The 13,792-nt window shown below is 35.2% G+C and overlaps 1 protein-coding gene across 1 annotated transcript in view; it reads right to left on the bottom strand.

Annotated features, from left to right (window-relative positions):
* The window catches only part of NetA (Netrin-A), a 120,068-nt gene that overhangs the window by 10,047 nt on the left and 96,229 nt on the right, over positions 1-13,792 (bottom strand). The window lies entirely within an intron of this gene.

Genomic DNA, 13,792 nt, shown 5'->3' with positions numbered 1-13,792 from the left:
GGCTTAGTGGAATAATGGATGACACTTCAGTGAAGTAACAACCATGGAAGAACCTACAGAAATGACAGATGGTAGGAAACGGATCATTTATAAGAAGTAGTTGAAGTGAATGTAGAGAAGAATCGACGATTAGGTCACCAACCTAGTTCCAAACAGATCAAAAACTTTTTTTTTGGAAGATTTCTGATGCGCCAAGTATTCTAAGATTAGGATGATTTGAAATCTATGCATAGAGTTAATAGCTAGTAGTAGTAATGTCATAGGCGGAAGAAAGACAACACGATTCTTAGAGGATAAGGCAACTGATGCTAATATGTTTATGCCAGGAAAGGCTAGAGACGGCGATTCTTAAAGGCCATGTTGTCTTTTAAGAATCGCTTCATTGACTGTTGATGCTCATAGCTTGTCACGTAACTTTGTGAAAATCACTGTGTTCGATATTAATCACAATTATCTGCCAGTTATATGGAAATCATTCCAGGATCATTGTGTGAGGTGTTATTGCTTACCTAAAATACAATTAATCAAGGTAAATCAGTCTCCAAATTCCAGTTATCCTGGCAATATTTCAGGTATAATTACTGCCAATTATTTTAATCATTCCATTTCCCTTCAAGCGATGTTTTTAAAAAAACACTTCAAGGATTTTTATTTTCAAGAACAGCATATTAACCAAACAATTGATTTCTACGAAATCGTTAGTTGAAGGAAAAAGCAGCATCTTGTACGTGAAACTTGGAAAGGCAAACAGGAAATGTTGAGATTTTTATGCTCCAACACACTTAAGCAGTTAGTTGGAACTAATTTGTAAATTTTCGCCTTGATTTCACATAAACAGAATCCTTTCAAACGAACTGAAAGTTTACCTAATCGAAAACTTCTCATTACTAGTTTGTCCCCACCCAGGACACTCAGGCACTACACTTTCAGTGACTCCTTTGCAACCTCGACACACTTTTTTGTTGTTGTTAGGGACCCCTTCAAGTCTTCGTTGGAAAGTTTTGGGATTGCGTTTGGTAATGGAATCGTGCGATTTTACAAAAAAAAAAAAAAAAAATAGTACTGCTATACAAAAACAGTATTATTTCAACTGCTGATGAAATATTTTGATCCTATTAATCGCAAGGAAGCATCGTGACAGGAAAAACTGTTAAAAAAAAAAAAAATACTGTACGTACATATAAAGAATACCGTGCATACACACAATAGAAAATAAATGACTTATAACCATGACAACAATGTTCGCATCTGTGTTACAATAGTACATGCACAAACAATATTTGGTTGTTTTTATTCTTTTTTTTTTTTTCCGGTTGCAAATACAAATATTTATCGTTCTCAAATCTCCGTAGAGCCACAAATGACCGAGTATGTCCGAAACAATCAGATCTCAAGTCCACGCTTTGAATGTTTGTCATTAATACTAATAAATGTTTTGATATCAATACATTTCGAAATCCTTGCAACCTTAGTCAGTCAATTATGTTTTCCCTAATACTTCTAAAAAAAATTAAGAATACAGGGCGAAGGGAACAACATCGTTTTTCAAATAGTTTGGCATATTGTGTTGTGGTTATTGCAGATCTTATTCAGCAATATACGAGGGTGGTCTGAAGAGTTCTCGACCACAGATGCCAATACTATCGGCAAATTTCTAAGTTGATACATCTATTATTAGCATCAATGTGAAATTGCAAGTCATTCTATCAAGTAGTTTGTTTTATACAGCTGTCTGAAGCAAACGTGTTGTCTGTAGCCTTTGAAATGGATAAAATTGAGTATCGTGCGGTTATAAACGTCTTTGTAAAAGAAGGTTTAACGCCAAAAGAAATTCATTCGAAGTTCATAAAAGTTTATGAGCACTCTTCTCCTCCGTTTTCGACAGTTAAGAAATGGGCTGCCGAGTTTAAACGTGGCGGTACCAGCCTTGAAGATGATCCACGTGAAGGACGTCCAAAAAGTGTAACAACACCAGAAATCACTGATCAAGTGCACTATATGTTATTGGATGACCGGCGAGTCAAAGTACGTGAAATTGCTGAGATTATAGGCATTTCAAAGGGACGTGTAGGATATATATTTTGCATGAAGAATTGCAAATGAAAAAGCTTTGCGCAAGATGGGTGCCGTGCTTGCTCACAGTAGAACAAAAACGCACTCGCATGAAAATCTCTGAACAGTGTTTGGAAAATTTTTAACAAATTTTTGCAAGGGGTATCTAAAATTTTTACAATTTTTAACAAGAATAAAACTGATTTTGTGCGTCGATTTTTTACTATGGATGAGACTTGGATTCACCATTACACTCCAGAATCCAAACAGTGGACAGAATCCGGTTGTTCAGAAGACAAAGTCGGTTCCATGAGCAGGAGAGGTCATGGCATCGGTGTTTTGGGATGCTAAAGACATTTTGTTTATTATCTTGAAAAGGGTAAAACAATAACCGGGGAATGTTATTCCGATCTTTTAACCAGACTAGACGAAAAAATTCGTAAGAAAAGACCGGTTTGCAAAAGAAAAAAAATCATCTTTCATCAGGACAAAGCACCTGCCCACAAAGGTGTTTTGGTAATGGAAAAATTAAGGGATCTGCACTATGAATTGTTGGAACATCCACCCTATTCACCAGATTTGGCTCCATCTGACTTCTATCTCTTCCCAAAACTAAAACTCTTCCTCTCTGGTCCGCGTTTTTCTTCGAATCAAGCGTGATTGTAGCTGTAGTGGGTTATTTTGCAGATCTTACCGAGAACCACTACAGGGACGGGATAATGGCGCTGGAGCATCGCTGGAATAAATGTATTAGTCTTAAGGGAGATTATGTTGAAAAATGAAACTAAAACTTCGTTTTTTTATTGTTAGGCCGAGAACTTTCCAAGACCACCCTCGTACAACGTATTTGTTCATCGCTAAATTTCTGCATTTACTGTTCATTGTGCCCGTGTGGGGACACCTGTAACCCCCATCGGGCGCCTCCTCTGGTGGCGGATCGGGGAATACTCTTCATAGGTTACTATGAAGGGTAGGAGGGAAATAAAATACCTCCCGCGGACCAACAGGATAGCACTTCCCTCATAGGCCGGTCTGGGAGCCTCGAAGGTAGCAGCCCCACCACCAGACTCGGGTGCTGAAGGCTAATCCCCTGCACACCTTAAAATTTCACTCATTAAAAGAAATAACAAAGAGATAGCCGAACTGCTTAAATGGTTAACGACAAAGCGAGGAAAAAGGTACATGTGATATGGAACATTAAAAGTCTACATGGAAAAGAAAACGAATTAATAGATGAATTTAAAAAATCAAGATTGGATTTGCTAGCAGTCACAGAAACAAAAAAGAAAGGTCAAGGTTGCCAGAAAATGAAAGATGGGTATATACTTTTCTATTCAGGCCCAAGAGAATGGGGAAAACAAGGGGTAGCTTGCATAATTAAACCAGATCTCAAATAATATGTTACTAAATGGCAACTAATAAACGGAAGGTTGTTGACAATCACTATAGATTTTAAATCACACAACCAAGTATTCACTGTAATTGTTGCATATGGCCCAAACGATAATGCCAATAAAGAAATTAAAGATGAATTTTTCGAACTCCTACAAAAAAACAATTGAAGAAGTTCAAGGGCATATCATACTACTAGGAGACCTTAATGGCCGGGTAGGGAATCAAGTAGATGAAGAAACGAAACAAGTGTTGGGATCACAAGGAGAAATAACCCGGAATAATAATGGAGAAAGAATAATAAATCTTTGCCTTACAAATAATTTAGTAATAGCGAATACTATGTTCAAGCATAAAGAAATCCATAAGTTTACCAGGGAAGAGCCCAATAGAAACGAAAAATCTATAATCGACTACGCCATCATAAGCAGATCGTACTGGAAGTATACAAAAAATGCAAGAGTCTACGGAGGTCCTGAAATAGGCAGTGACCACTACTTATTAGTATTGGAAACAATCCATAAAATAAAAATGTAGAAAAAGTAGAAAAATGTAGAAAAAGTAGCAAGGAAATAAATGTTAAGATAAAGAACTACAAACTAAAGAAAGAAGAAACAGCCATTGAGTATAAAAGTAAAATAGAAGAGAAGATAAAAGAAGTAGAAAAAGAGATATATGAAGACCAAGATGTAGAAAACCTATGGTACAGGTTCAAAACACTTCTTCTAGAAACAAGCAAAGAAGTTTGTGGTGTAACATTAAATAATAAGCAGAAGAAACATAAAACACCCTGGTGGACTGAATAACTAAAAGAAGAAATTAAAAATAAAAAGCAATTATGGAAGAGATATATAACATCAAAGCTGCAGGTTGATAGAGAACTATACAACAACCAAAGAAATAAAGTTAAAACCTTAGTGAAAGCAGAGAAAAGAAAATGCTGGGAAGACTTCGGACATACTTTAGAACAAAATTTTAAAGGAAACCAAACGCTCTTCTATAATGTTTTAAGAAGATTGAGGTCAGAGAAAGAATGCCCCATAAAGTTTATCAAAAATAAGGATGGAAAGTTACTCACAAATTCCGAAGACATCATGGAAAGATGGAAACAGTACTTTCAAGAATTATTGGAAGATGCAGGACACGGAAAAAATAGAACCCTAAGAGCAAGACACACAAGCAAAATAGAAGATCAGAGTGAAGAAATTCATGCAAATGAACTGTTAGCAGCAATAAATAAAATAAAACTGGGCAAATCAGCAGGCCATGACCAAATAACACCAGAAATGGTAAAGAATTTATAAAATTTCTTTTACACCTATTCAATGTTGTATGGAAAAAGAAAATTATTCCCAAAGATGGGAAGTAGCTATAATAATCCCCATATTTAAGAAAGGAGACAACCGCAAATGTGAAAACCATAGAGGAATTTCGCTTTTAAGCGTTCCAGGAAAATTATATACCCGCATTTTAGAAGCGAGGCTTAGGAATCAAATAGAGGACACGCTGGATGAAATGCAATATGGCTTTCGAAAAAATAGAAGCACACAGGATCTTATCTTCAGTCTTAGACAAATATCAGAGAAAACATTGGAATATGGAAAAGAACTACATTCATGTTTTATAGATTTTGAAAAGGCCTTTGACCGAGTTCCCAGACACTTAATATGGCAAACATTAAAGAAAAACAAGATACAAGATAATTTAAAAGCAGCCATACAAAACCTCTATAAAAGTAATAGAAATTATGTAAGAACTTGTAATAATAGATCAAAAGAATTTGAAACAAATGTAGGATTGAGGCAAGGCTGTATCCTCAGCCCTCTTCTCTTCATCATAGTAATGGATGAAATTTTAAAGGCATGCCAAACAAAAACAAAAAAGTTCCACTTAGGATACAGGAAACTGAAAGAAACTAGGATTTCGCACATGGCTTTTGCAGATGATGTAGTGATTCTAGCAAATACAGCTGAAGATCTGCAGTACAATATCAATATTTGGTATGAAGAAACAAAGAAGAGGAATATGACCATAAATATAAATAAAACTAAAACAATGATCATATCTAGAAATCAACAAAAACACACAATAAAAATAGAGAATCACCAACTGGAACAAGTCCACTCCTTTAAATACTTGGGATCACATATACAAGAAGATAGTAGACTAGACACAGAAATTAACAACAGGATAAGAGGGGGAACAAAGCTATTCTATGCAATGAAAGGCCCACTCCTAGATAAGAAAGAAGTCACCCAAAATACCAAAATGGCAGTGTACCGTTCAGTGTTTCTACCAAATTAACATACAGTTGTGTGTCTTGGTGTTTAACAACAGGAAACACAAATAAACTACAAACAATCGAAATGAAATATCTCAGGAAAGTGGCACAAAAAACAAGACTAGACCGAATAAGAAATCAAACCATAAGAGACAGCCTTCAAGTTGCACCTCTGAATCAATTCATAACACAAGCCCAAATGAGGTGGTTTGGACATCTCAATCGAATGGAAGAAGGAAGAATAGCAAAAACTGTATACGAAAGCCAGAAAATAGGAAAAAGAAACATAGGCAGAACCAGGAAAGGTTGGCAAAAGGAAATTAAAGAAAAATTGGAAAAGAAGGGAATTAACTGGAAAGAAGCAAAACAACAAACCTTGGACAGGACGGCATGGAAATCTCTTTGGCAAAATCTCGACGCTTAAAAGCATAAGAGATCATAGACGAAGAAGAGGACTGTTCATTGTGTTTTTATATCAAGAGTAACAAAATCAGAAAAAAAAGAAAATTTATGATCACAAAAGACATGTACATAAATTTGGTTATTTGCACATCCGTGTATTATATATGAACATCACCAGTCGTTTTTATCCCCTTCATCGCGCGATGACTCTCTATTGGTGCAACAGATACTTCCTTGAAATCAGTTGAAAAAGGTCTTTAAAATCATGTTTCATTTAATAATAATATCGAAAAAACGTTTTCTGCTCTTTGGGTAAAAATTATCCGAAAGGTGCGATATTATAAAGAATCCTACCAAGTTTGTCGATCTTTTTTTATCCTCGAGAAGATTAAAAAAAATTCTAAAAATTGCCTTTATTTTTTTAGTCAAAAGAATTGTGGTGAGAGATGGACTGCAACGACGTAGGATGTCTCTAAGAAGTAGAAAGTCTTTCATCGTATACCAAGAGTGAAATCTACAGTTACCATGGTCACATTACGTCACACTCGCCTGAGTCATCAAACACTACATTTTAATGGATAGATATATATACACACACACACACACACATATATATTTGTTACGATATTTTAAGCAGCATAAAGATTTATAGGCCATCTTTCTCTGGAAGGCACAAAGAGTTAGGACCATCAAAATCGCATAAGCCTTATGGTGAATACACAGACTCAGGATTAAAACTGGTTTCTTGTTTTGATGACTAAACCGAACATCCTATACAATCTCATTTCTAGTTATGTCATGATAGATATTTCAAAATGTTATGTACTGGAATTGGAGAATTTCTATGAAATTTCCGCCGGAAATTTTAGTTACTGTACTTAGTCGTAATATCCGGAGGGTGCACCGTGAAGATTACCTGAAGTGTACATTGCTTTTACTCGACGTGTACTCCACCAGAAGATATTACCAGTCAATATAATATTCCATATGCGTTTTCAAAGTTTCAATAAGGGTCGCAAGTATATTACAGAAAGAAGTCATCCAAATTATATTTACAACTAGATAAGTAAATTTTCACTTCTTAACAAGAAGTGTAATATTTTTGCCAGCTTTGACTTTACCGGCGAATGCTATATTTTTGTGTTTATAATGCTCAGACATTTCAAACCAAGATACATTCTTAGTATAATTACTACGCATGACTTAAAACCAAAATAATCTCTTTTGGATAATAATAATAATAATAATAATAATAATAATAATAATAACAACTAATCAATAAACAGCCTCTATGTGGAATATATATTGGACATAATCTTTCACGTTCACCATTTACAGAAGTCTCCGACGTAAGACCACCATTTTCTTTATCAAGGCCTTGTCTGAAATGAGGTCTTTGTCTTTTGGAATCTGGGTTGCGTTATACTCCTTAAACCCGAAGTGTTGTTGTTGTGCTATTAGCGTTATTCTGGATCTAGTTCAAACGTGGTAAATAAACAGCAATAATAGCTTCATATCAGAATATTGCGCATGTACAATTCTTGCCAATTCATCTGTTGTTGAGTTATTTGAAATAAATACGCTCTCTGAATTCTTGGGTTATTTCTGCTACTAACTTTGAATTCATTGAACTAATTTATTACAACAGCAATAAAAAGTACAAACATTGAATCAGAATAACTAAACAATGAAATTTAAGGTCCAGCAGATATTCTACGATAATTTAATAGTAAAAAAATATATATTTACGTAAAGAAACAGAATTCCTGTCTCTGTTCTACTTCGAGATGGAGGCCATGAGGCCTGCTGTGGTTTACGAAATACAGAAGGAGGTCATGTTTATAAGAAACTGAAAGATCACTTGATTTTTTCTTAAGGAAAATGTCACTTTTATGACTTGTCGTCATCATTTTACAATGCGAAACAGCGGTGACTTGAAAGACAGATCATTCTTGAAATGATTTTAACAAATGTATGTTCAAGGTTTAAGACGTTCTCTTACCATTAATATAATACACCTGTCAGAAGAGAGACATCTGGGATTTTGTTTGGGGGGGGGGATTTTGCGTAGGGGAAAAGAAACATGGATGTTAAAGCAATATTCGTCATTTATTGCTTGAATGCTCATGAGAAAATAATAACAGGGATAATAATAACGTTGAAATATAAAACCATTCCTTGAATTCGACGCTAAACATGATTTGGATTCCTCTGTACCGTAAGGTCGACCAGCAGGATCCTATAAGGTCGCGTCGCATCCTAAGTGTTTCAAAAATATTTGCAAGATCCACAACACATCTCAGGGATATGCATATAGATTTAAAGACATTGCATGGGTTTTCTATGGAACAATGAAGTAGAATTTGAGATAACGATATTCAAGGGATTCAATAAAATGACTGTCAGCCCATATTTTCATTCAGTTGCAAACCACTGATATCAATTATACAAACTCGGCCAAATATTGTTGATAAATAAATAAACTGTTAACTTCGTAATATAATTAAGCTGGTTTCGTAGCTGCTGCTATAAGGAAATTATTCCGCCCTGCTCGACAAAAAACTAAGAAACAGTTGAGATTTCTGTTGTATCAGATATGCATACGTAGCTTAGCTAATGCGTAATCTTGCCATTCGAAGTTATGAACAACCAATAATATCCACAACTATAGATGTGTTAGATCCTGAATGGAGAGCTTTACAAGTAAATTCTTTATTCAGGATTTAACATGATAATTACTACTTATTAAGGAGATATCTGCACATCAGCTAATAATTGTAAAGTATTATTTTATGTTATGTAATAATGTGTAATCCATGCGTGCCATATAGTGCGAGTTATTCCTGCATGAATGAAATGAGAAGCGGAGAATTATATGTCAGAATAGTAAGAATTGTGTAAGGGAATTATTGACTTCTTTGTAATTCCCAATTTTAAGCTGTCTTGTACATTATGAAATTCTGAGAAAAATTATAAGTAGTAATCCGGAATAATCTGTACGAGTCGAGCGTAGCGATGGAGACTATACCTACACGGAAAATGACGTCAGAACGGCTACCTGGAATAATGTAACCTAACAGATGATACTTTCTGTAGAAGGCATCATCTACAGCTGAGCAACTGGATGGGATAATAATTCTTGATCTAGATGTATCCTTTTGCTGCGTGAATTCAATTCAAACAGTTCCGACAAATGGAAATTCCGATGGTGTCGAATTGACGAATGTTCGACAAGATTTTGCTTAATAATTCAAAATGTGGCATTTAAATGCAAGAATATCAAAAAAAAAAAAAACACTTTTATTCAATACATGCATTCAAAATATACCAAAATCCTGCTGTCGATCATCATAATAACTGCGAAATGGTTATTATTATAGTATGTCGGATAGAATTACATGATCTGGGTCAAATTCAAAATTTTCAGAGTTAAAAAAAATTGTTCCAATAGCTCTGTCTGGGCCAAAAGATACAAATGACGAATTTTTATGAAATATTGAATTTTTTTTTTTTTTTTTTTTATATATAACAACGCTTGACATTATTCTTCATTAACTAGAATTCTTCCTCCAGCTTGAAGGAAAGTGACTAACTTTCGCAGATGTCTATTGACAAAAGAGACTTCATGCTGACCGTGAAGGTAATGGACTATTTTTTTATTTTGTTTTTTAATTATGTATTTCTATCACTAACCGGATTAAATACCAGCTGGAGGCTGTTTCATATAAATTAGGACTAGCCTGGTAATAAACAATACGAATTACTGATTTCTATTTCCTCCTTTCAAGGACGAGACACATTTGGTTAATTGAGAAAACACGTGAACAACAAGCCTCGCTTGTCATGTGATCAAAATAACAGAACACATCGGAGCATTGAAGAATGATTGATTGAAACAACCAAAACATAAAGCAGGATATTTGCTTTTATTTTTCTTATAAAAGATACCTTATTTCAATAAAGATTTCGCTATATTTACGACCTCATCTCAATGTCTCAGTTTATCTACCTTCCTTTCTCATATCTTATAACGATGTTCTGTTATATATATTATACTATATACTGTAATTTATATAAGGACAGGACAATATTACAGACAATAATTCTGTTGTTAAGAGTTACGTTATAAAACTGAAAAATAGGATTGCTGTTCATCACAAAGTGTGTAAATCATTCTGGAGTAACAAAAGGTACCTTTTTTAGATATAAATCTAGCTTAAATTATCAAAAACTACAACCGCTCGACAAATTTTAGTTTTAAAGATCCTAAATATTAAAAAGCATCATCAGTAAATTCCCTATCATAAAACAAAATGACACGATAACCACAGTAATAAACTTTAACGAGAGTACTGATATTTCGTACTGAGAATAGCAAACAGTACATCATCAAGTGTAACAAAACGCAAATCAAAGAACAGGAATACAAAGTACATACAACAATCGGATTAACAATTAAAAAACGGTTGCCGCGAGCTAAACATTAATAATATTAAAACTACTTTTGATGTTTACATAAAATGAGAATCTTCCAAACTTTTGTGGGGGGGAGAGAGAGAGAGAGAATCATTCTGATTCAGATTTGACCGATGTAAAAGAGCTTCGCAACTTTCTTCGAAAAGGCGTTCGTATTTAAAACTGTTTCTGTGGAAACGAGGAGCCTCATCCCACCGGGTACTGTGTTTAGTGTCAACATTATGTTGTGCCAAACCAAACTTTTGAAGTTTCACGTATTCAATGTAGTATTGATGTTCATTAATTCTCTTTTCCACAGAACGGCCTGTCTGCCCAAAGAATGTCAAATTACATTCACAAGATCTGGTAAACGCCAGCTAATGATAGAGGTGACAGTTTGTCTTTTGTAGCTGGCAACGAGTGGGAAATTTTGTTGATCGGAAAATATTTGGGGGAATGAGATGATACTTCTTCAAAATTCTACCAATTGGTTCAGAGATACCACAAATATAAGGGATTGGAACTTTGCGGTCTGTTGAAGAATTCTGAGGTGTTGGAACATAGGAGTCGATTATCTGTTGAATTTGAGGGTTGTTAGCATGCAATTCCGTTAAAGTTTTGATAGTGAGAAGTTTTTGTTGTAAGCTTGAGGGAGAGGAGCATATTTTATGTGCTCTATTAATTAAAGACTTGATAACACCAATTTTGAGAAGTGTGATGAGACTTTTGATGAATGTATCTACCATTAAAAGTAGGTTTTCGATAAACACTGGTTGACAAAATACCGAAGGCTGTGCTCGTAAGAAGGCTGATCAAGAATGGTAAATCACCAGCATTTTCTTTTTCTATGGTGAATTGAATATTTGGATGAAGGCTATTGATCCATTGTAGGAAAGTGGTAACTTTGTTTTCAGAATGAGGCCAAACAGCAAAAACATCATCGACGTAACGAAATCAAAAAGGTTTGTGGATGATTCTTGATTTTTTTTCTAGAAAATGTGTGGAATTCTTGATAAATGATCTAGATTGTCCACCATGAACAGATAATAAGCGTGAAAGCAATTTAGTAATTCTATAGGTGGAAGAGTCAATATAATTCGTGGTTGATCTTACTGGATAGCAATAAATATTCTTTAGGAATTTTAGGAAGACTGTATAAACGAAGCGTCCTTCCAAAATGGGTGCGTAACTTATACAAAGTATTTTGATTCAAGCTAACAACTTCATCAAGAAGCTTATTTAATTGTTGATAAGTGAAGATATCGCGTAAAGGGTAGTCGATCCAGCTTGTTTCTCTCGTGCTCGGCCTTATCTATTTCCACTACAGCTTTTCTTTTATCCGCTTTCGAAATAGATATATTCTGATGGATACACTGGTCTGATGCTGAGACCAGTGTGGTCTCAGCATCAGACAACGGATGTCCAGAAATGTTAATAACCCATTTATTAGTGGGAGTGTTGTCGACAGTAAATTTTACTTACGATAGACTGCCGACACTAGCAAACAGGAGAAAGAGGAGTGATATGATTGACTTACAAACTTCTGAAAGGGTCATACAGGATTTCATTTAATGGAATTTTTCCATTTTATGGATGGGGAAAGGTCAAGTGGGCATCCTTGGAAGCTTGTATTCGCATTTTTGCATTAGTTTTTATGAATGTCTTTCATAAGAGCAGGCTAAAGAAACGTGCAGAACGTTATCCAGTAATTCGTCGTATTTTGTTAACGTTTCTTCTCTCAAAATTTAAGACTTTCCTCAAACTCTGTTTCCATTCATGCAGACCGACAGACGAACGAACAAATCAGTGTTATTGGTTTGTTAGCATTGTGACAACCTCCATAATTTTACGTAGACCGTTACACACTATTAAAAAGAATAAGAAAATCATTAACTATAAATATACTGCTTCAAGTAACTTGTATTTTTTTTCTTCGTTGATTTTTGACAGTTTTATAAAATATGCTGTTTGACATTTCCGACTTGAAAACCTTCATCGACATAACTACGTTTGGGAAAATACTCAATCGTCCCAAATAATTTTTGCGAAGTAAAGTACATTAGAAAAGGTAAACGTAATTATCACACGAGTACATCACGATAATAAATAAAATTGATCCAATTATATTTAGAATATTTGGAATCTAAATAAATTAAGTTATTTTCTACGTTTTATCCAATAAAATCACATTTATACTGCAGACAATGTGACAATCATTAACCACCTTATCACGATAATAATGAAGTGTGTATAAAGTCAAGTATTTTCCTTCATGAGCAACACGCGGGTAATGGATTGATTTTGGAAGGTGGATTATAGTGAATGATTGGTAGCGAGTGTCGGATCAAGAACGGACTACGCGATTAACATTGGATTACATCTTATACAGTGAAAATATCATAGTGGTTCAAAAACGGACCTCCATGACCAAGGACTAAAGTGGAATGAAAGAACCTACCAAGGTAAGGTTTAGTCACTTTATTTATTTTAAGCGACATACAAATAGCAACAAAACCACAACGGAAAAACCATACACGCACCAAAATGGAAAGCTTCGAAGATTTACTACAACACCTAAACAGAGATCAAGCACTAGAGTTATTTAAGTTAATCCTTAAAAAATTCGACACCGAGTGGCCAGGTTTTCTAAACTTGTACGCACACACAGATGAACCAGAAGACATCGAAGATGACGAGAGAGAAACAAACAACACGACCTCCAGCCCACCCGAGAACTTAAAACAGACAAACGTCACAGAAGAACACACAGGGAAAAGACGCAGAACCACGGACGACCACATGGAAGACGCCGCACCCTCACAAACAGCTCCGGAAAAGAAGGAAAAGGTCCCCCCTGTAATTCTCCGGGAAAAAGAAAAATGGACCACAGTAGCACAAAACCTTAGAGATCACAATATTGATTACTCCTGGGCCAGAAACACAGACGAAGGGGTTAAAATACAGCCAACAACAGTAACAGACTACAGAGGTATAACAAAAATAATGGACAACAACAAACTACAATATCACACTTTTGCACTAAGCAGCGAAAAAAATCTTAAAGTTGTACTCAGAGGAGTCACAGAAGGCATCACCTCTGAGGAGATTGCAGCAGACCTCACCCAACACGGCCTAACACCTATCAAGGTCAGCAGGATGACCCGATCAGACAAGCGACCAATGCCACTAGTCCTAGTGGAAGTCCCCAAC

The sequence above is a fragment of the Typopeltis vanoorti genome, chromosome 2, assembly GCF_054136105.1.
Source record: "Typopeltis vanoorti isolate ZY-2024b chromosome 2, IOZ_Tvanoo_1.0, whole genome shotgun sequence".
NCBI classification, from domain to species: domain Eukaryota; kingdom Metazoa; phylum Arthropoda; class Arachnida; order Uropygi; family Thelyphonidae; genus Typopeltis; species Typopeltis vanoorti.
This window is presented reverse-complemented; position numbering and strand designations above follow the sequence as displayed.